The sequence below is a fragment of the Myotis yumanensis genome, unplaced genomic scaffold (assembly GCF_028538775.1).
Source record: "Myotis yumanensis isolate MYYU_CA2020_CCGP unplaced genomic scaffold, mMyoYum1.0.hap1 SCAF_4, whole genome shotgun sequence".
Taxonomy (NCBI): domain Eukaryota; kingdom Metazoa; phylum Chordata; class Mammalia; order Chiroptera; family Vespertilionidae; genus Myotis; species Myotis yumanensis.
This window is the reverse complement of record NW_027223755.1, coordinates 72,803,610-72,826,613: the sequence shown is the minus strand read 5'-3', so window position 1 is coordinate 72,826,613 and position 23,004 is coordinate 72,803,610.

The window sequence follows — 23,004 nt, the reverse complement described above, 5'->3', positions numbered from 1 at the left end:
TCAAGTGACAGGTACTCAAGTTGTACACGTGCTTGCCTCTATTTTCCAAACGAAAAAGAGACAAGAAACAAGCAGACACATCATTTTTTTATATTTTACAATTTAAGTGGCCAATTTAATGTACATGTAATAGTGTCATCATATTTCGCCTTGTGGGGCTTTGGTGCAGGGAGGTGCGTGTCCCTGCCAATGAAATGTTTATGGAGGAGCTAACATTGATCAAGTAGTACTATGTGCCAGACATCGTCACAGGCACTTTGGTGTGTTTTTATCTCATGTACTTGTCACGACAGTCCTATAAATAAGTGTTACCATCTCCAGTTTACAGATGATGAAATTGGATTTTTAGAGAGGTTAAGTAATGTGCCCAAGATCACATAGCTAATAAGTAGCAGAACCGGAATTTTAACCAGATCTGAAGACCCTGGTATCCATGCTCTTCTCCTTCATCATTACTAAAGAATGATGGTACCTTGGAGAATTGAGAAACATGAATAATTTCAATCAAAGAGAAGGGAAGACTTTTCCCAAAGGAGGGTACAGCAGGGAGTATGATTTTGGCAGCCAGTGGCCATAAGAAAGAAGGGATGAGGGAAGAGTGTGATGCTCAGAGGCACAGACACTGTGTAGGACTGACGATGCTCCTGTCTTCTTTCTCTACCAAGACCCCTGTGCCAGGGGAACATTTGCTACCTGAGAATAATAGTAAGGGTGGATTCAAACCCTTTCCCTCTGCAAGCCGGAGCAGGAGGGAAGCATGAGGGGCCAGGTTTGAGTTAGAATCCACATTTGTGTGCAAGCTGAGGATTTGGGCAGTGAGACAATGGGCATGCTATGCAGTGGGGCTGGTTAGAGGGAGGAAGGGAGGGAGGAGCCTGGGATCTTTACATACACAGTGTGTTCCTGATGCCTACATTCAATGGCAATTTTTGCTTGTTGCTTCTTCAGTAAGGAAGTGTTTTATGAAAGGAAAACATCTTCAATATTTAATGGGGCATGTTATCTTTTATTAAAACCCCTATCAACAACAATACTTGAACAAGAGAAAGATCTTAGAGCAAAGTAGTTGATATCAGACAACAGTCACAGAGTGTTTTGTGAACTCTCGCTGTTTAGATAGGAACTTTTTTGTAATTAAGAAATTAAAGAGGGAAGATAAGAGAATCTTCACTTCTGTATGAGTGAGGACATAACTCATGCCAAACCTCTGAGTTCTTATCACTTTCCCATGATACCCATTTATCATGGTTATCTATCTGCTTACCAGGCCTGGAAGAGGTAAAACATCAAAAAGCACAAGCAATCTGGAGTCCTTGAAGAAACCATGATATTGGCCGTGACCCTTCAACAGGCACCATCATCAAACAGAAGCTATGTCAACTCTCACATAGCAAGACGTTAGAATGCTAAAGATTAAAGGCTTGATGTTTCAGGGAAAATAGAAGAACTACATTAAATTTTTTTCCTTTTTCTTCTGAGATCTTTTTCATGATTTTTCTCTGTAACTCACTGTATACAGAATTTCTTGGCAGCAGTTTTCTGAAGGAAAAAAGCTAAAGGGAAAATATGTTGTCAAAAATTTAAAGAATTATTTATCTGTGTCATGTCCCCCAGGATTTCATAGCCTATTTACCTAGCCACAGTGCTAACATTGAGACACCAGGATAAGAAAAGACTGGGCATTGGTCAGTAGGAAAGGTGAGGACTTAAGATTCAATGTGGCCCCACTGGATACATCATCATAAAATTTCAAAAACACAAACCAGTCCGAGGGTCACTGCATTTCACAGAAACCAACAGGCTAAATAGCTGTGCTTCTCAGCGTCTGTGGCAGGGCGCACCTACCTAAGGCTATCTGTATCATCCAGGTGGACGCTAAAGGGAGAGTAATTCAGCAGCCAAATTTGAGCTATTGCTACTGAGGGGGAAGTTCCACAGTATCTCTCAGGAAGTGCAATAGTGCCCACAGAGCTTTCCTTAACTCTGGCTCCAGGTTGAGAAGATCAAATCTTCTCTCTTCATGCTGGCCTGTGGAGGAACTCTCATCCTGCAGGGAGAGGTGGTGGGCATAGCCCTACAGTGAACACTGGGAGAAGCTCCGCCTTCTGTGGATAGCCCCCGGAGGACCGAGACTATGTCTTGGCTAAGAGAACAAGCAAGATGAATAGTATGAAACAAAAGGCAAAGAAAGCAAACCTTGAACACAAAGGAGGATGCAGATTAGATGAGACCAACCCAGAACTATCTACTGGTCACACTAGGTAAAGGTTCATTTGCAGCCTCTTTAGTGGGAAGGGAAGGGACTCTGGCCATCAGTACCTCTGTATGGTGCTTTCAGAGCACGGGGTCCACACCTGAGACCTGTGAACCCCGACCTGTCTTCAATGGGCTCAGGGTGGCCAGGAACCTTGAAAATTATTTGAAAATTTTGTGATGTTATTATATAAATGTGCATTTTTTTTCCTGAGGCCAGAACCCAAAAAAAGGTTTTAATACTTATTGTGTACATAGGTAAGTACATTGCTCTTTTGCGATGTACACTGCCTTCCTTACTCAATAAGTCACTCTCCACACTTCGTTTAGTTTCTTAATTTTCATTACCTTGAATTCACAGACCCTTCTAAGTTTTTCCACATCACTATGTGAAACAGGACAGATACTGCCCAGTTATAGGCACCAAAAGTTTGATTCTGAATGTGGACAGATAAGTGCCCCCTTACTGATCTTACCTGATGGGGTTTGGTTCCATCTGAATGTGAATAATTACAGCCAAAGGCTGCAAACTCAGATGCCTGCAGGGCCAGGCAGCTTGCAGAAGGTCAAGCCATAAGATGATAAAAGGCAGCAAAAACTCACTCCTGCTCTTGGGAGACTATGAGGAACTATGGAAACATGCTGGGGGCAGCGTGGCTCAGCTCCAGTGGATGGACAGTTATCATGATGGAATGCATGGCCAGTGTTGTCAGAGCTTTCAGATTCCCAAGATAATTGAGAGATCTGAATTTTTCACAAAAATTTATGTTAAATTAAGACTAATCAAGAAAAAAAGCACTATGAAGACATATGGATCTTTATTTGATGCATGACTGAGCTACAAATCTTAGTTGTAACTGACATGGATTAAATGCTTTAAAAAGTTTTCTAAAATTTATCTTTAAAATTTATCAAACTCTGAAACTGTTTTAACCTAAAATGATAATATGTGCCCAGCCAGCGTGGCTCAGTGGTTGAGCATCAACCTATGAACCAGGAGGTCACAGTTCGATTCCCCATCAGGGTACAGGCCTGGGTTGCCAGCTTGATCCCCAGTGTGGGGTGTGCAGGAGGCAGCCAATCAATGATTCTCTCTCATCATTGATGTTTCTATCTCTTTCCCCCTCTTCTTTCTTCTCTGAAATCAATAAAAATATATATTTTTAAAAATGGTAATATGTAAGAGTAGGTAGGAAGTTGGAAGCTCCTTCCTCTTTGGTGGTATAGTTGATTATATTTTCCAGGTGATACGGAATGGCTCCAGGAAGATGCCCAAGACAAGCATCCGTTCGGGTGTTTGGGGGAGATGTGAACTTGACCCACATTGTCTGCAGTGGACAGATAAAACTTGTGATGGTCCTAATTCTGGAGAGTGGCTGATATTGTTTTAGAAAGGAAATACACTGTATAGGGCTAGAGAAATGAGGGAGTAAAGAAGGGACAAAAGGGGAAAAGAAAGTGTACAGAGCCCACCCTGCAGGGCTGTTTCTTCTCTTTTGGGAAAGGAAGCGCTGGGTTATCTGGAGTCAAAGCAGCAGCAGGCTGGCATGGAGAGCTCCTGACCTGGTGGATAGGAAAGCATGGGGTGCTTATTTTGGCAAGAGATGCCACTACCAAACACGAGGGTTGAGTTTCTAGTTTGTCCTGGGACACACTACACTTTGAGAGACTCAGATATAATCAACCCGACTTAGCCACGCCCAGGAGACATGTACTATCCCAAGCCCAGTAGCTAATAGGACATGTTGGAGGAGAGCCTAAGGGATCATATCAGGCTTGTCTTCAATTCTTGCAGAAATGCAATGCTTGCAAAAAGGGCTGATTTCACAGTTGGCTAACTTGTAATCCCTTCACTTTAGTTCCTGCCAGAAGAGTCAGAGTGTGAGTGTGTTCTAAAAGACTTCTCTTTATGAAGGGCAATATGGCATTATTTTATGTATGTAGACCTCTTCTTCAGGACACTCCCGGGTGTCCACTGTGAGGGCCATGCCTAAGAGAACGATACTCTTTAGAATTGCTATGGACTGCTATGAAATAACTGATGCATTTATTTAAAGAGCCTATTGAAAAGCTCAGCATCATCAATTTTAGTTGCTTTATAAGGAAAACCAAGCTGGAATATAGACAACTGCATTAGCTTATTCTTCATATAATTTAGGTGTTATCATTTCAAATTCTTGGTTTTAAGTTTTTATACATTTCTTTCTGCCCTATCAAGATGTGCTATCCACAACAAAACAACAAGAAAACCCACTGCGTGGGAAAACATATTTGCCAATGTCATATCTGATAAGGGCCTAATCTCCAAAATTTATAGGGAACCCATACAACTTAACAAAAGGAAGATAAACAATCCAATCAAAAAGTGGGCAAAGGACCTAAATAGACACCTTTCAAAAGAGGACATTCAGAAAGCCAAGAGACATATGAAAACATGCTCAAAGTCACTAATCATCCGAGAGATGCAAATCAAAACAACAATGAGGTACCATCTCACACCTGTCAGACTGGCTATCATCAACAAATCAACAAACGACAAGTGCTGGAGAGGATGTGGTGAAAAAGGAACGCTCATGCACTGCTGGTGGGAATGCAGACTGGTGCAGCCACTATGGAAGACGGTATGGAGTTTCCTCAAAAAACTAAAAGTGGAACTCCCATTTGACCCTGTGATCCCACTTCTAGGAGTATATCCCAAGAAACCAGAAACACCAATCAGAAAGGATACATGCACCCCTATGTTCATGGCAGCACAATTCACCATAGCTAAGATCTGGAAACAGCCTAAGTGCCCATCAGTAGATGAATGGATTAGAAAACTGTGGTACATCTACATGATGGAATACTATGCTGCTGTAAAAAAGAAGGAACTCTTACCATTTGCAACGGCATGGATGGAACTGGAGAGCATTATGCTAAGTGAAATAAGCCAGTCAATGAAGGAAAAATACCACATGATCTTACTCATTCATGGATAATAGAGACCATTATAAACTTTTGAACAATAATAGATACAGAGGCAGAGCTGCCTCAAACAGACTGTCAAACTACAGCGGGAAGGCTGGGGAGGGTTGGGGGGCAGGAGGGAGGGGGGTAAGAGATGAACTGAAGGACTTGTATGCATGCATATAAGCATAACCAATGGACATAAGACACTGGGGGGTAGGGGAGGCCAGGGGATTGTCAAGGGCAGGGGAAAAAAAAGGACACATATGTAATACCCTTTGTAATACTTTAAGCAATAAAAAAAAAGGGGGGTGGGGAAAAAGATGTGCTATCCAGATAAAAATCTAAGAGCCAGCTTCCCTCCAGCACTGGCTTCGTCCAGAAGGATGTCCAATCTAATTAGTATATTATCCTTTTACTAGAGGCCTGGTGTACAAAAATTTGTGCACTCGGGGAGGAGGGGGGTCCCTCAGCCTGGCCTGTGTCCTCTCACAGTCTGGGACCCCTCAGGGGATGACCACCTGCTGGTTTAGGCCAACTCCCCGGGGGATTGGGCCTAAGATGGCAATCAGTCATCCCTCTGGCAGCCCAGCAGCCCTCGGGGGAGGTCCACTTGCCAGCGGCAAGCAGGCCTAAACTGCAGTCGGACATCCTTAGCGCTGCCGAGGAGGCGGGAGAGGCTCCCACCACCACCGCTGTACTGGCAGCCATCAGCCTGACTTGTGGCTGAGCAGAGCTTCTCCCATGTGAGAACACCCTGACCACCAGAGGGAAGCTCCTGCATTGAGCGTCTGCCCCCTGGTGGTCAGTGTGTGTCATAGTGACCAGTCCTTCCCAGTCCTTCTGCTGTTAGGGTCAGTTTGCATATTACCCTTTTACTATATAGGATAGAGGCCTGGTGCACGGGTGGGGGCCAGCTGGTTTGCCCTGAAGGGTGTCCCGGATCAGGGTGGGGGTCCCACTTGGGTACCTGACCAGCCTGGGTGAGGGGCTGATGGTTGTTTGCAGCTGGTCACACCCCTTTCAGGGTGGGGCTCCCCACTGGGGTGCCTGGCCAGTCTGGGTGAGGGGCTGAGGGCCGTTTTCAGGCTGGCGGGTGACTGAAGCTCCCAACCTCTCCTGTTTTTCTTTTTCTTTTTTTTTTTAATTCTGGGATTTATTTACCTTCTATGGCTGTCACTGGAACTGAGAGCCAGCTTTAGCTCTGAGGCTCGGCTCCAGCTCTGAGACCTCGGCTGCTGATAGCAGGCATCTGGGTTTGTTTGGCTTCTATACAAATATTTCAAGTTGTTTATTCTAAGCAAGATATAGCTGCATTTAAAAAATATATACTTTAATAAATTGTCTTCTAATAGAGTCAATAATGTATTTGTATTTTTGCAACCAGTCATATATTATACCTATTTACACCATCTAATACTGTGTTTTCTGTTTAACTTTAATTGAAAAACTGTTGCAACTCCAGCTCTGAGGCCCAGCTGGCTGAAAGCAGGTTTCTGGGGTTTGTTTAGCTTCTATAATTGCAACACTGTTTCTTAGAGTGCAGCTCAGAGGCCGGCAGTGGCAGGCAGGGAACCTTGGCTTCCTCCATCACTGAAGCAAGCAAGCCTCCTGTTCGCTTCAGCTGCCTGGCTGCTGGCCGCCATGTTGGTTGACAGTTAATTTGCATATCACCCTGATTGGCCAATGGGAAGCGTGTTGCAGGTATGGTTAATTACCATGTTTGTCTATTTTTAGATAGGATTATTATTGATATTCTGGAAAGAAGATCTGTAGTGTGAGAGAGAAGCCTAAAAGAAGAGTCTTAGGCAGAATAGTTAAAAGCATAGAAATCAGAAATCAGACTGCCGAGTCTAATCCCAGGTCTACCCTTTATCATTCCCTCTGTAACATGGAAAAAATTATAGCATCCATCTCAGGGGTTTTTAAAGTATAAAATAAGATAATACCTGAAAAAATACTTAGAATAGTGCCTGGCATGTGGTAAGAAGTTTTCTTTCTTCTTTTTTTAAACATTTACCATTTTAACAAGTGTATAGTGATATTACTTTGTGGTTCTAATTTGCATTTCTCTGATGATTAATCATGTTGACCAATGCATGTTTCATAACCTTATTTGTTATCTGTACATCTTCTTTGGTAAACTGGCTGTTTAAATAATTCTGTTTAATTTCTATTCCAACTGGGGTATGCAATCTCTTCTCACCAAGGCCTGTAGAAGGAACAGTCATCCTGCACTGTGGTAGCCTCAAGAGAGATAGCAAACACAAAATGTCCACAAACAATGGCTCAGAGTTGCCTAGTAGGCGGCCCCTCACAGCAATGATATACAAGAATGGAGAGATGCTGGTAAATCAAATCCTTGTGCTCTTAGAATTTGCAGTTGACTTGTCATTCAAGGAGGTTTTAGCAGAAGTTCAAACTGGTGCTAGTATCTGGGCACAAAGATGAGATTCAATTCAGAGGCTAAAGTGAGAGAAATGGTCTCCAGCATTAGAGTCAGGGAGACACCTGCTTTGACCTTCAGTAGTGTCAGATCTTGGTCACTCTGATGGTCTTTTTGATGTATCAAGCTGGCTCGTCTACAGACCCCAGTTGTTCAATGAAACACTAATCTAGGTGCTGCTAGGAAGGTATTTTGTAGATGTGATTAAAATCTATGATCAGTTGGTTGTAAGGGAGATTGTCCTAGTTAATCTGCATGGACCTGACTCAACCAATTAAATGGTCTCCAAAGCAGAGCTGAGACTTTCCTGAGGTTGAAGGAATTCCTCATACCGGACCAGTGGCCTTCCCAGAGGCCAGATGGCCTGCCCTGTGGGTTTCTGACCTGCCCAGCTAGCCCTGACAACTGTGTAAATCAACTCCTTGTAATAAATCTCTTCACATATATCTCCTACTGCTTCTGCTTCTCTGTTGAACTTTTCCTGATAGGGTCATTCACACTAACTTTCTCTTGAACTATGTAACCTTGGCCTCATTTTTCATACACATATCTTAGCCCACAAAACTTTTGAAAAACAAATATTTCAAGTTGTTTCTTCTAAGCAAGATGTAGCTGCATTTAAAAAATATATACTTTAATAAATTGTCTTCTAATAGAGTCAATAACGTATTTGTATTTTTGCAACCAGTCATATATTGTACCTATTTACACCATCTAATATTGTGTTTTCTGTTTAACTTTATTTGCTGCCTCCCTCTCCCATTATGCATTTTATTGGATTGTTAAACATTTTCCAAATGTCTTTGTTTTCCTTTGGTGGTTTAAAACCTCTATAATGCACCACATTCTTTTAGGGGTCATTACTATATATCTATATTTATTTATATTTTAATAACAAAACATAAAATTATTCAGTATTTATAGCCTCTTACCTAACATACCATGGAATTAACAGATTTTAAATACCATTAAACAGCCCAAAACAAAATATTGTTGCTTTTTTCCAGAGATTTAGTTTTATTATTTTCCTATATGCTAAAATTTGTTTTGACTAATTTTTAAAGTAACCTATTAATTCTTTTCCCTACCACTTCTATATGTCAGGGGCAAGAGAGTATGTGAACCTAAGAAGCCATGTTGACCTTGACTGTAACTTTTTATTATTGATTTTTCAACATTTGAATGATCTCAACTAATTAAAATTCTCAAGATATGTCTTAAAGAGTTTAAGACAGAAAACTCTAAACTTTCACTAAACACAACCAAAAGATGAGCAAACTAGAATTGTAAGTTTAATTCTTTACATGTTCCAAGGGGCATCCCGTCTTTTTACATGCATTTCTAGAACCTTTTATCAAAGAATCAGAAAAGAATAACGAGGCATCCACAACTGCTTTCAAGATACCTAAAAACAAAAGGTTAACCTTTAGAGGTACAGATAAAAATTTAATATAACTTGGAGTTACAGGTTATGCAGCAAAGACAACATTTGATATGCAAAAAAGAAGTTCCATTCCTTAAACTTTTCAGAGATACAAAATTGCTCCTTAATTAAGAGTCAAATTTTTAAACCACTACTAATTAAGCCAATGTTGTTATTGAGAAAGATTGCAGATCTCGATCCATCGATTCACACAAAGTAATAGCCATTATTACACTGAATTCAAACCTTCAGGGAAAGCAGAACACAAACCCTGAACTTAAATAAGATTCAGGGTTGTTCTAAAAATGGTATAAGTCAATATTTAATCAATCAGAACAAATCTCTTTTCGTATAAAAATTTAAACACACAAAATGAACACCTTGAGACACTTTTGGAATATATAAAAGGAAAGGATTTCCAAATAAACACGGTCTCAGCTTATGAGTAAAGCCCTCCGCTGTTGTGGGCTGCAGAATAGCAGCACAGTACAGACAAAGCGTGATAGGGCCATAGATCACAGTAATAACATTTGCAATAAACAATAACAGAACAAAGCAGACATCTATAAGAATCCCACGAGGAATTTACGTTATCCATAATTTTTCTTTACATTTGAGAAACTATGGCAGGAAAGGCCATTACATTCAATGGCACCAATTAATTTTTGCAACTTTTAATGACATCTCTCTGAGTAAAAACCTCACATAATGCCCTGAGCACATGATTGATAGTCGCTTATGTTTGATTTGTACTGGATTCCTGATTTTCTTTTTTTTTTAGTATTTTTAAAGAGTCCCTCTGCAGCCAATCAAGCAATCAACATGAAATACTCAGATTCTCTCTTGAAAAGTACAAGAAAAAAAGAAAAGACAATGTGGCTTCTTCCCTGGCGAACAGATGACTGGTGATGTTATTTAAGTAGTTTTCTGGGTGATGGATTACAGAGATTTTTATTCCAAGAGAAAATGATAGTCAAAGAAAACCTCTTAATTCTTGTTCTATTCAGGATATCAGAGTGTAACACCACTCTTAAGTATGGGTGTGCAATGCACAATTTCTCTTTATTGACTTTCCTAGACTTTAGCAAAAAGTATACCCTCATATCCTAGTAAACATCCTGAGTTTGTAATATCAAAGAACGGATTTAGATGGAGCATACAGGACCACACAGAGCTCACGTATGTTTTTAGTGGGCACAATCATGAGAAATGCATCCTTGACTAGCATGGGGTTTAAATAGAGCTTCTCTTTCTTTTAAAACTTCGGTCAAAATTTGGTTGAGCAGTTTAAAAATAAGGTTGCCACCTATTATAGTATATCTAGTGGTGTGCTGAGAAGTGCAAAGTTCCTATCTTAAAGATATGTGCTAGTTAGAAAGGTTTTCTGAGTGGAAAACAAGCCTAGAAAGAGAGCACATAGCATGTGTGCAAGTGACATCCTGCAAAGCAAAAATGGCCCAGAGGAGACCAAATACTGCCCAGCACCATTTATCAGTGATGACCACAAGGAGAACATGGAGTGTCTAATAGGGACAAGACATGCATTCATTCCATAAATATCTATTGTTGATTTCAGTCCAAACATGGAGACAAGTTTAGAATGGCTAAATCGCTTGTCCAAGGGAGTAGAGTTGTGGTTTACCAACTTACTCCAACATCCTAGTGTATAAACAATATGCTTAAGTCCATCATGAAAATAACACAAACAAAAGAATACTGAATTTTCATAAATTGAAATTATAATTAGTGAAAAATCCTCTGATTAATTGATGATTTAGATATTCCTGAACCATTTCAACCATAGATTTTCAATCATATCAGAAGATCAGGATTCTTGTTCAAGAGACTCTCTTTAACTGTTAGCAGTCTTATTATTCATAGTCAAAGAAGAATCACTGCCTAGGAACTTGGGGAATGAAATTTGCCCCTGACTTGAAATTCCCATAACTTTCCTACAATTATCCAGGGTGCTTGTTTGGTTCATTAACCAAGAATTTCAGATAACTCAGCAATCACTCAAACTCCATAACCTTTGCTGACAAAGAGGGTTCTGGATGACAGAGAGCTAGATAAGAGAAGATAAAATTCAGATTTTTCCATGACTGTCAATATTATCATGAAACAGTTCTGTGGTTTTATACCAGAGTAAGTCATGGGCTATATTCTGATGTGTGTTTTATGTAATCTCTCTTTCAATCTGTGAAAGCTACATGAAACAGAAAACTCTTTTTAAAATGAATGGACTCGACTGGTTTTATTCTCTACATTGCTGTTATTTAAGCGATTGCTGCCTAACTCTTGACTTTTAAAATGTTATCCCTGTAGATAACTACTGAGGATTTATTGCATGTTAAAAAGGACTCCGGGATCGGAAATGACGTCAGAGGTAATAAACTCTAATACTCTCATTTCACAAATCCAGAAAACGAAGCTTTGAAAGCACTTGCCCAAGACCAGTGAGAAAGTTTATGGTAGGATAGAACCCTAGTGACAGACGACTGGTAAATGCAGGGATGGCCCCTGCTTACTGTGTTTGTAACAGCAAAATCAGGGTAAACAAGAAGTAGAGTGTTGTACTGTGTTCCTTAAAACACCCAATGAGCCCTGTTAAAGACATTTGTCTTCCCTCTGAAGAGACACAATTTAAAATGTTTTCCTCAGTTATATGTATAAGTATTCTGAATAGTTAATGTTGGTCATTGCCATCTCAGTAGAAACCTCAGAGTCTTAGTAATTGCTGTGTACCGTTTTCCTCCCCTTTAAAACAAAATGTACTCATTGTATTAAAAAAGCTTATTTTCTTATTCGATTAAGGACAGAGGAAATGGGAAAGAAGTGTTGAAAAAACAGATAAGAAACAAAATGGGGAAAGAGGAGGACAGAAGATAGCACTGAGGGACCACTTCACACCCATTAGGATGGTTATTACATATTACATATGTATCACAGGAAATGACGAGTGTTGGCAAAGATGTAGAGAAAGCGGAACCCTTATGTACTCTTGAGGGGGGATGTAAAATAGTATAGCATCCACTGCTGGATGTACACCTTTAGTAGTGAAAGGAGAGACTTGAACAGATATTTGCACACCTATTTTCATAGTAGCATTATTCACAATAGCCAAAACCTGGAGGCAACTCAAGTGTCCATCGATGGATGAACAGGTAAAACAAATGTTAAATACAGGGTGTCCCAAAAAAATGTACGCACTACTAAAAGCTGATAGCTCGCCTGGCTGGTGTGGTTCAGTGGTTGAGTATTAACCCAGGAACCAGGAGGCTGCAGTCGATTCCTGGTCAGGGCACATGCCTGGATTGTGGGCTCGATCCCCAGTAGGAGGTAGGCAGGAGGCAGCCAATCAACAATTGTCTCTCATTGATATTTCCATCTCTCCCTCTTCCTGCCTCTCTGAAATCAATAAAAACATATATATATTTTAAAAGCTGATAGCTCAATTGATGTTTTTCTTTTCAGATTGAACCCATTGGAATTAATAATTATTCAAAGTGTGTATACATTTTGGGGGGACACCTTATATATACAACAGAATACTATTCAGTCTTTAAAAAGAAGGAAATTTTGACATATTGTGCGATATGGGTGAACCTTGAAGACATTATGTTGAGTTAAATAAGCCAGTAACAAAAAGACAAATACTATGTGGTTCCATGCATGAGATACTTAGAGTAGTCAAATTCATAGAGACAGACCGTAGAATCGTGGCTGCTAGGGGCTGGAGGGAAGGGAGAAGGGGGAATTGTTTAATGGATCCAGAGTTTCATCTGGGAAAGATGAAAAAGTTCTGAAGATGATGGTAGTGATGGTTGCACAACAATACAAATGTATTAATGCCACACAACCGAACACTTAAAAAAGGTTACCATAGTTAATTTTAGGTTATGTGTATCTTACCACAATTTTAAAAATTTGTGAAATGCAAAAAGGCAAATGACTTTTATACTTCAGTATCCCCTTAAAAAATCTCTTTGAAGTAATATTCATTATTTTCAGCAAAGGTAATTCTTTTTGCTTCTAAAACAAGCACTGTTCTTCAAAGACAAATGGTCTGGGATAACTCCACTTTCTTCCTCCATGGGCACTGTTAGAGACAGGTAAAGTAGTGCACTCTCTTTAAGCTTAGAAAAGGTATCAAGGATTTCAGAAATATACATGGTATGGGGCCAAAATATGTTTTTCCTTGTGCAGTGCAATATTTGCTTTGATTATTTCTATTTGAAAATAAATAGACAAGTCTTTATTTTTACAATATTCTTTCTGATCGATCCAAAGGCAGCAGGAATACAATATTTTTTCTTTCTAGTCCTTTACAGTTAGTTTTTCTTTAATTACAGGAAACTCTCATTATAAATATGCTCTGTGTCATCAGGCCGCATCAGCTATTGAAGACTGGCTGCCAAGTTTATTTTAGTCTTCCTAGCTCCTACCTTGCAAGGACATTGCAACTTCTCCCATATCTTATTAGAAATTGGGTAATGGCCAAACTGCAAAGGATCATTGTTTATTACTCGATAGAATAGCTTCCCATGGGCATAGATAATATGGAGCCAGTAAATTAAGATATTTCAAGTGGTGTTCTCTTTTATTGGCCAAATAAATAATATATTGGGGCGACTGCTTGCTTGATCACCACTACAAGAATATCATATTATTACTCTGAGAGATTTGGGGAAGCTGCTACTGTGTGCTAGACCATTTACTAAGCTGCTGTGACACAAGGACTGACAGATCTGATTCTTGCCCCCAGAGGACCTATCATTTATTAGAGGCACTATATGGACAGATCTTGGTTAACTTACTTTATAGAATTTAGTGATTGAAATGGTTCAGAAGCAGTTCTGCCCCCGATATTGGCCCCAAATGCATCCTTTTTCGTGTATTTTCATTTCTTGTGGTATAAGAACACAGCTTGCTGTCTATCTTAACATGACTTTGCTATTCCATTGTCATCAATATCATAAATGTATTATTTCAAGAGTCTATTGCCCAAGTAACTAGAAAGTCTATTAAATTTATGTTCTCTTACCTTGATAAGACAAACTGTTTAATGTTATTAACAGGTAGTCTTCTATTTGGGGAGCCAGCATTGTTGAATTGTAACTGTAATTTTAACCAGAGACCATAATCCTTTTGGGGTTTTGAAAAATAGATCACAATCACCTTGGTTGTGACCCTCGATGGCTTCCAAAAATGGAATTCAGTTTCCCCTTATTTTTCTCCCCCTATGAGTAAATGGCCTCCCTTTTGCCGCCATGTTTATCCTCGTATGTCTCATCTTCCTACACTTCACTGATCTTTATGATGCCGTTGATTTCAAGGCACTCTTACTTTTAAATCTAACCCCTGTTTGATGGGCTCTACATTCCTATGTCATAGGTTTCTCATAATGATGCCTCTGTCTTTTAAAAAAATGGTAACATTTATACATATTCACCTTTTTGTTTGTTTTTGTTTGTAACCTTCTGTAAAGTTTTTTTTAATTCTTATGTTAAAAGCATAGAGACTTTCTCAAGACATCTTGAGCAAGGGGCTCTCTTGTGAGGACCCTAGTTCGGTTGAACTGGAACAGGGTTGGAATGGCAGCAGTTGGACCTGGGCTAGTGTTGTTCTGTTTCCCTAAGTGCACATGTGAGAGGTATGAGCAGGTAGGAAGTAGTCCTCATCCCTGTCTCATCTGTCCAGGTTGCATCTACTCAGATATACTTGTCTTGATTGACTCTTATTCCAACTTTTTCCTGATGGCTTCTCAATGTAACCAAAGCATAACACAGCCAGAAGCCAGTTATCAGAACAAGTGTAGCATGAGGATGCCTGTGCCTCATGCTTTGCTGTTTGATGGTCCATTCCTCCCCACACTGCAAAAATATACTCTGACCTAAACATATTCTAAGTCGTGGATAATTCATATAAATATGTGTCTGCTTCGTTTAAAGACAACTGTTTCATCCTTAAGTCTAATTCAGTAGATTTATCTTCAACAATTACTGGGCTTTGATCACCCTAGAATAGGTGGTGTCATGTGGTATGTAGCTGTCCTTTCCCAGCGCACTTCCCTTATCAGGATACATGTCTGTTGATTTGTGGGAAGCTGGCTGTTTTTCGTTCCTGACAAACTCCAGTGATTAAAATGTAGTGGCTTGCTCTTGTTCCCCTGATAAAGGTGACAGCTGCAGACTTTCCAGTGCTGGTGGATATCGTCCATGCAGATTGCTTTTTAATGAAAGCAATATATTATCTTACCTACAGACCCTGAAGCCTTAGTTAATGTATTCTAGCTTGGCACCACATTTATCTATACATTAGTTGTATTAAACACACTCCTTACTATTTATCCAGCCTTTAAAGAGTTTTTCTAGTGAGAGGATTTTGCTCTCTTTCTTCACCTTAAGTATTGTTCCACCCAATGACAACCCCACCAATATTTTAAGTGCAGTTTTGTGTAAAACATTTCTAGGCTGGAAAAATATGACCAAAGCTATACTCAATAACTTGAGCATCTTTCACCACATTTTGCATTAAAATCAAAGTGAAAAAGATGGAAGTGATTAAAACACCAGCCTTCCAGTTAAGTCTCCTGGAAATATGCAATAATCCTGAAAGCGAAGCCCACTAAACAGCATGGTTGAAGAAATCAATTAAAAATTGAGGTGAAAGGTATAAATTTTGAAATTACAGGAAGCCTCCTATCCACATGTAGAAAAATAAAAAGAAAATTTGGTCTTAGTTTAAACTCAAATCATCCCCCACTTGGGACTTTTTAATATCGCCATAGTTCACATAGGATTCATGTGATCGTGTCAGGTCCACCGTGAGTGGCTACAGTTCTGCTGGGAGTGAATGGCATCTATTGTCCTCTTGGAGGAAGACTCCAGGGTGAGGTGCAAACTTCATGCTCTGGCTTTTAGAAATAACTACAACACCAAGGTCTTGTAATCACCCATGAACCAAAATAGGAAACAAACAGCTATTTTGCTGAATGTGTCCTCTCCGACTTCAACCCAATATCAAACTTTTTATAGAACTATAAATCAAATCCATTAAAAACAAAAATCCCACTGAGCTAGCCTGAACTAAATCCAAACTTACATATTTTCTAAAACAACTGAACTGTAACAAAACTAAAACATCAAAATAATTCTCCAACCTGAATCGATATTTCATTTGGTTCAAGTCTCTGAACCATATTTTCTATTTTAAGACAAGATTATTGTTAAGTGTTAACCACCACTTTAAAGAGGAAACACAGAAGGGAAGTTACTGCCATAGTCTGTACTGAGAATAGATATGAAAAGTATACAGTAAATATGTGAAAAGTATCCGTTTTATAAATAATTTAAGTAAACACATGATCATTCAAAGAGAAGCCAGAAGAGGAATTGTCAAAAAAGCAATGATTAAATTTGTGGAGAATTGGAAAGGAACCAATACAAATTACCTTTATGAAGTGATAAATGGAAAATTCCATGGGGAACAAATTTATGACATGATATATTAGAGGTAACAAGCAAGCATTTACATTTAAACACTGCTAACATAAATTTATATTTTAGATTCCAGGAAATGATATTCACCCATGTTAGAATTTTCCTTCTACACTGGTTATTTTTTGTGAATATGAATGGTAGAGAGATAAGTAGTGGATAGAAATAATTTGGGGTAACTTTTGGTCTGTATAAATAAGAAACAATAAAAATTCAAAAATATGTTACTTGAATTTTTAAGTTATCCAAGATAGATAAAATTTTTGATTGGTTTTAAAAAGAAATTTGTATTTAAGAAAATGACTCTCTGACAACCAAAAATTTTGTAAATTGTCCTTTTGTAGTATAGAAACAAGAATGTGCTTCTAAAAATAACTGAACTATATTTGCACATTATATTTAGCTAAGCTCTAGCATATACATACATGTGTATGTGTACACACACATTCATCTAGAGAAGTATAGCTTTTTATGAATGGCATATCATTATGGAAATAATCACAGTGCAGAGACATTGTGGATCCATAATTTTTTTCCAACAAGTTCATGTAAACTAGGCTTCTTGATAAGAACACAAACATATTTGACCTATCTCTTAGGAATGTGATGAAAAATTAGAAATCTGATGTGTTCAAAATACTTGTAAAATAATACAATTATTCTCCATGTCTGGAAATTTATCTTAAAGAAATAATGATGAATGTGAGAAGATTTACTCACACAGGGATTATCTACAATAAATATGTAGCAAAAACTATTAACTAATCACAAAACTCATTTCCTCATCTTCCAGGTCACACAGCTAATACATATTTCCCAGCCTCCCTTATATTTAGAGGTCGCCACCTGTTTAAGTTGCATCCAATGGAATGTGAGTGGAAGTGATGTGCGATATGTGTCACTTCCAGTGTCCCTGGTAGTTGTTTATGCTTTTTTCTTCCCATAGTAACCTTGGAAACCACATGTTAATGATGGTGGAGACATAATATGAAAGGATCTTGCCTCCCTGAATCACCAGGTGAAGGAAAGCTACATGATGATCAAGAATATTGGTCTAGACTACACATGAGCAAAAAGTAAGCTGTTTAAAATCAGTTCAGATTTCCAGAGTTTATCTGCTACAGTGTTATATCAATATACAAAAACTATCATAATAGCAAAAAAAAAAATTGGAAATAACCTAAATACCTAACAAAATTGCAGCGTCTAGTCTACTTGATGGAGATCATTGAAAATTCAAATTTTCTTCCTTAAATTATTCTGGATAGTCTTCATTTTCTATAATGCATACATATAACATCTGTAACTAATACATAAAATGTACAATTTTGATATTATAAAAATTAAATTCAATGTTTATAGTTTGATGGTGTAGACTATTGAGGATATCCAAAAGATGGATGCTTTTTATGCTCATAAAATATTATAAGTACCCTAGCCAGTTTGCCTCAGTGGATAGAGTGTAGGCCTGGGGACTGACGTGTCCTGAGTTTGATTCCTGTCAAGGGCATATGCCCTGGTTGCAGGTTCGATCCTCAGTAGGGGATGTGCAGGAGGCAGCCAATCAATGATTCTCTCTCATCATTGATGTTTCTCTCTCTCTCTCTCTCTCCCTTCCTCTCAGAAATCAATAAAAATATATTTAAAAAAATAAATAAAAGCACCTGCTCAATAATACTATTTAAAAAATATTGTAAGTAGTTGGGAAGAGGAAAAAAATCTCTTCTTTTATCACAGTTTAATTTGATTGTATTCAATGGAAAACTGGATGGCTCAGTTGGTTGGAGTATCATCCAGTATATCAGAAGGTTGTGGGTTCAATTCCTGGTCAGGGTACATACCTAGGTTTTGGGTTCAATCCCCAGTCAGGGGCAACTGACCTCTCTCTCTCTCTGAAATCAGCAGAAAACATATCCTTGGGTGAGGATTATTTAAAAAGTGTGTGTGTGTGTGTGTGTGTATGTGTGTGATATTTAATAGGAATCAAATCTAAATTGAAACTTGATGAAGCAAATAACCATGGCAGGCTGAATTCTTAACAATTCTAAAAATCACTTCGCATGGCTGTCTAACTACCCTGAAAAGTATAAAGAATCATCTATTATTAGGTGAAGAACCTAAGGACAGAAGAGCATATCCACTTTCCCATTCACTAACTTTTATTTTAGATATCAACTATGTGGCTATTATCCTTTTTTATTATGGTCATTATTTATATACTAGAGGCCCCATGCACAAAATTCGTGCAAGAGTAGGCCTTCCTTCCCCCCAGCTGCTGGCACTGGCTTCCCTCTGGCACCCGGGACCTGGGCTTCCCTCACAGCCCCGGCTTCGGCTGGAAGGTCATCCGGAAGGACATCCGATCTAATTAGCATATTACGCTTTTATTATTATAGATGTAATCAACCAGCTTTTTACTAAAACTAGATCAATATTGCCCTTTATTCACATAGTATGTTCTGACTTAACTGACTTGTACAGAATAACCATGTACTTCTTTCACTGAAAAGCCAACATTCTAATGGAAGTCTATTGCACATTGAACACAACACATACACATAGGTAACAGGTTATATTCCAATACTTTTGTGCATTTCAGAACTACCAGTTGAGCTGTATGCCTACTGAAAGGTGTTGGGTCTGAGATTTGATTTTTACCCTACTTGCAAGCTAATCAATTATCCTATTACTTTATAGATACTGGCAGAAAATCCAAGCCTCCTGGGTCAAAGACTAAGAACATTATTACTCATGACATAGCAAGCAACATGAGCATTAGCATATTTGCATTAGTTCCCCATTCTTCCAAATGGAACTTCCAGTGTGATAGGCCCAGATGGGAGCTATACATGTAGTCAGATGCATTTCAACTGAGGAACATTGGACTTGGGGAATCTACCTACTTATAGCAAGCTGTAAGCAATCTGTTCTTTGTTCAGAAGAGTGTGGTCTCATCTGCCAAAGTTGCTGCATATACAACCGTAAATAAAAGGGAAGTCAAGGTCTTGGCACACAAAGCTATTGTTGTTGTTATTGTTTTTAAATATATTTTTATTCATTTCAGAGAGGGAGAGAGAGAGATAAAAACATCAATAAAGAGAATCATCAATTGGCTGCCTCCTGCACACCCACAACTGGGGATCCAGCCTACAACCAGGGCCTGTGCCCTGACTGGGAATTGAATCTTAACCTCCTGGTTCATAGATCAACATTCAACCACTGAGCCACATCAGGAAAAGTAATTATAAAATATCCACAATTAGTTCATAAAAATGTAGATGGATCTCGTGCTAAAATTTCATCACAAATTATTAAGTTCTCACTGTATTTTAAAGAAATTGGAAATAGAAATCGCAAATGACGCTTCCTGGGTTGAGAAATGAAGTCAACAAACAACTAGCTAGTACATTCACACTCATAGTAAATGAAAGGCACTCAATGAGAAGATTGGCAAGTGAAGACACATTTAGAGGTCTTAAGTTAAAAATATATTTAAGGAAGGAATGTATAAATGTTTCTGACTCAATGCTTTAACCCACCTTTTCAATTAGTTGTAGTTCCAACTATTTTACTTTTCTTCCTTTTTAAGAGCTGTTTATCAACAAATGATATCCATGGGTAGCCTCACTAGTGGGACAGAACTAGACTCTCTCCCTCTGTTTTCCAAAGAATGTGCCTCAGCAAAGAGTATGATAGCTACATGCTGCTCAGAGCCACATTACCCAATTCTCTAAATGCTTTCCTTTCTGAAGCCATGCTTCCTCTATCTCTGAAAAAAGACCCCTTTTCAGGTTTTTGCAGGCAATGTCACACCTAGCTACCTTAAGAGCAAGTTTCCAGCACCTGAGAGATGTTTGTTGATATCATGACAATTTTTAGATAAAAAGTCCAGTACAAATTAAGAAGAAAGGGTCCTATAGCTACAGTAGGTCTCTAATGCAATTACTTATGTTTTTCCAGAGCTTTTCATGAAGTACCAGCTGCTACTCTTTCCTCGGACAGCTGATAGGGGGGTTCACAACCTCCCTGCATGTGGCTTGAAACCTAGAATCCATGAAAGGGGATGTGGATGGCCTCATGTGAAAGTCCCAAATTACAGCCATCAGGATTGCATTCTATGAGCACCTCAACTATGGCAAAGGGTACTTTTATAGTATAAGCTCAGAGGTCTCCTAACAGGGCAGTAGACCCATTAGACAGTGTCCCAACACACTAATCAAGTTCAAAGATTTAAAAACCTGTCTAGTGTACCACACAGAAGTGACTTGGAAGTAGTTTACTCTCAATTCTTATTGAAAACAAATTATGTTAAAAAACAACAACACAACCCCATCTAAGTTAGGCAAATTAACGCTTTGACCTGCATTTATATTATATTAAGAAATATTACAACATAAGAGCTTTGTGAGGCAAAAAATGTTGGCAAGGACTTTTTCCAACAGAGTTCCACAAAACATATGCAAACAACCCGCTGAAAGCCCTGACTAGCCCATTGCTCCTGCGCCTATAACACCAGCTCCTGCTTTATAAACTGTAAAGCTTCAGGGACTCCGCTTTGTTCACCTTTTTTGGGGGTGGGGCGCAGTGGGGGACTCTGTTCCTGCTGCATCCTGATAATTTGATAAACAAAAATGACCTCCTAATGAAAAAGAAGCAAAAAATTTCCAGGTTTAGATTACTAGGGAAAAAAAGGAGATTATCAAAGATCTAAATAATGCAACCAATAGCAAAATAGCCTAGTAAATCATACAAACCCAGCTAAATTAGATAGCACTGTCCATATACAATTACACTGCTGGGCTCCCATGACAGCCTTTAAATGTGACATGTTATTTGACATGTTTGCAATTAGGGCTTAGAAAAAAATCAATTTTTTTCTATTCCACTTGAAATAAGAAAATGTACTGTTTTTCAATGAAATGAACCCTTTTTTCTTTTTTACATTCAGGACAGATAAAAAAGTAATACCAGAACAAACATATCACAACTGCATTATGAAGATGGACATTTAAAGTCCAATTTTATTAGGTTTTATAAAAGGGCAGAACCTAGAAGTAATTACCAGCATGTTGTATTTACTTTTACATCATTATCCTTATTCACTTTGCCCCTAGACTTTGAACAGCCAGTGAAGTAGACAGTAACTGGCGGTCCTGGGTGTGCTCCTGAAGTCGCTCGGTGGGAATTGCACCTGTTACCAACTCACACAGGGGGCGTGCTGCTCCCTTCCTCAGCCTGAGACCCAGCCAGGACCGGAAAGTTTTCTCTATCCCTCCACCTTCTGTTTCCTTCAGAATTGGTTTCAGACTTCTCTGAAAAATCCATACACAATATATTCAAAAGAGCAATTCTTTTTTTAAAATTATTGATTTTTAAAGAGAGGGAGAAAGATGAGAGAGAGAGAGAGAGAGAGAGAGAGAGAGAGAAGAAGAAGAAGAAGAAGAAGAAGAAGAAGAAGAAGAAGAAGAAGAAGAAGAAGAAGAAGAAAAGAGATTTGTTGTTCCTCTTTCTTATGCATTCATTGGTTGATTCCTGTATGTGCCCTGATGGGAGATGGAACTCAAAACCTTGGCATATCAGGATGATGCTCTAACCAACTGAGCTACCTGGCCAGAAGTTCAAAGGTGAATTCTTAACTGAATAAAATGCTTCCAACTTGTTGTAATTTTTCCCTTTTCATAGCTCCAATTGCTTCTTGTATCCTCTTAAAATCTATAATAAACATTTGATATTTTTTCTCTTGCAGGAAGATATTTTGACCCTTACCATACTTTGCCCCATGATAAATATGTATATTAATGATAATAGCAATTATAGTAATAATTGTAACAATAAACTAATATTATTATATGGTTTCTATACACAAGGCACTGCTCTAAGTGATATATATGAATTGTTTCAACTAATCTTCACAGTGACCCTATAATTATTATCACTAATAAATATATATCACTAATAAATACATCTGCCATTATCAATAGACTAATTAAGAGATTCCATCAATAATTCCTAAGTAAATCATTATCATTCTTGTTAGTTACTTTAATGCAAATAGATGGTTTTGATGTTTTTAAAAACTTTGAGATGGACTTCGCATAAAACCAATCAAGCATTGTGGTAGGCAGAATAATGCCCCACCCAGGACATCCACGTCCTAATTCCCCAAACCTGTGACTCTTGCATGGCAAAAGAGACTTTATAGATGTGACTAAGGATCCTCAGATAGGAAGATTGTCTTGAATTATCTGACTGGGTTCCCCAAAATCACAAGAGTCCCTATAAGAGGTTGGCAGGACTGTGAGAATAGAAGACTGGAAGATGCTATGCTGCTGGCTTTGAAGATGGAGGAAGGGGCTGCAAGCTAAGGAATGCAAGCAGTCTCTAGGAGCAGAAAAAGCAAAAGGCAGACTCTGCCCTAGAGGCTCCAAAGCAAATGG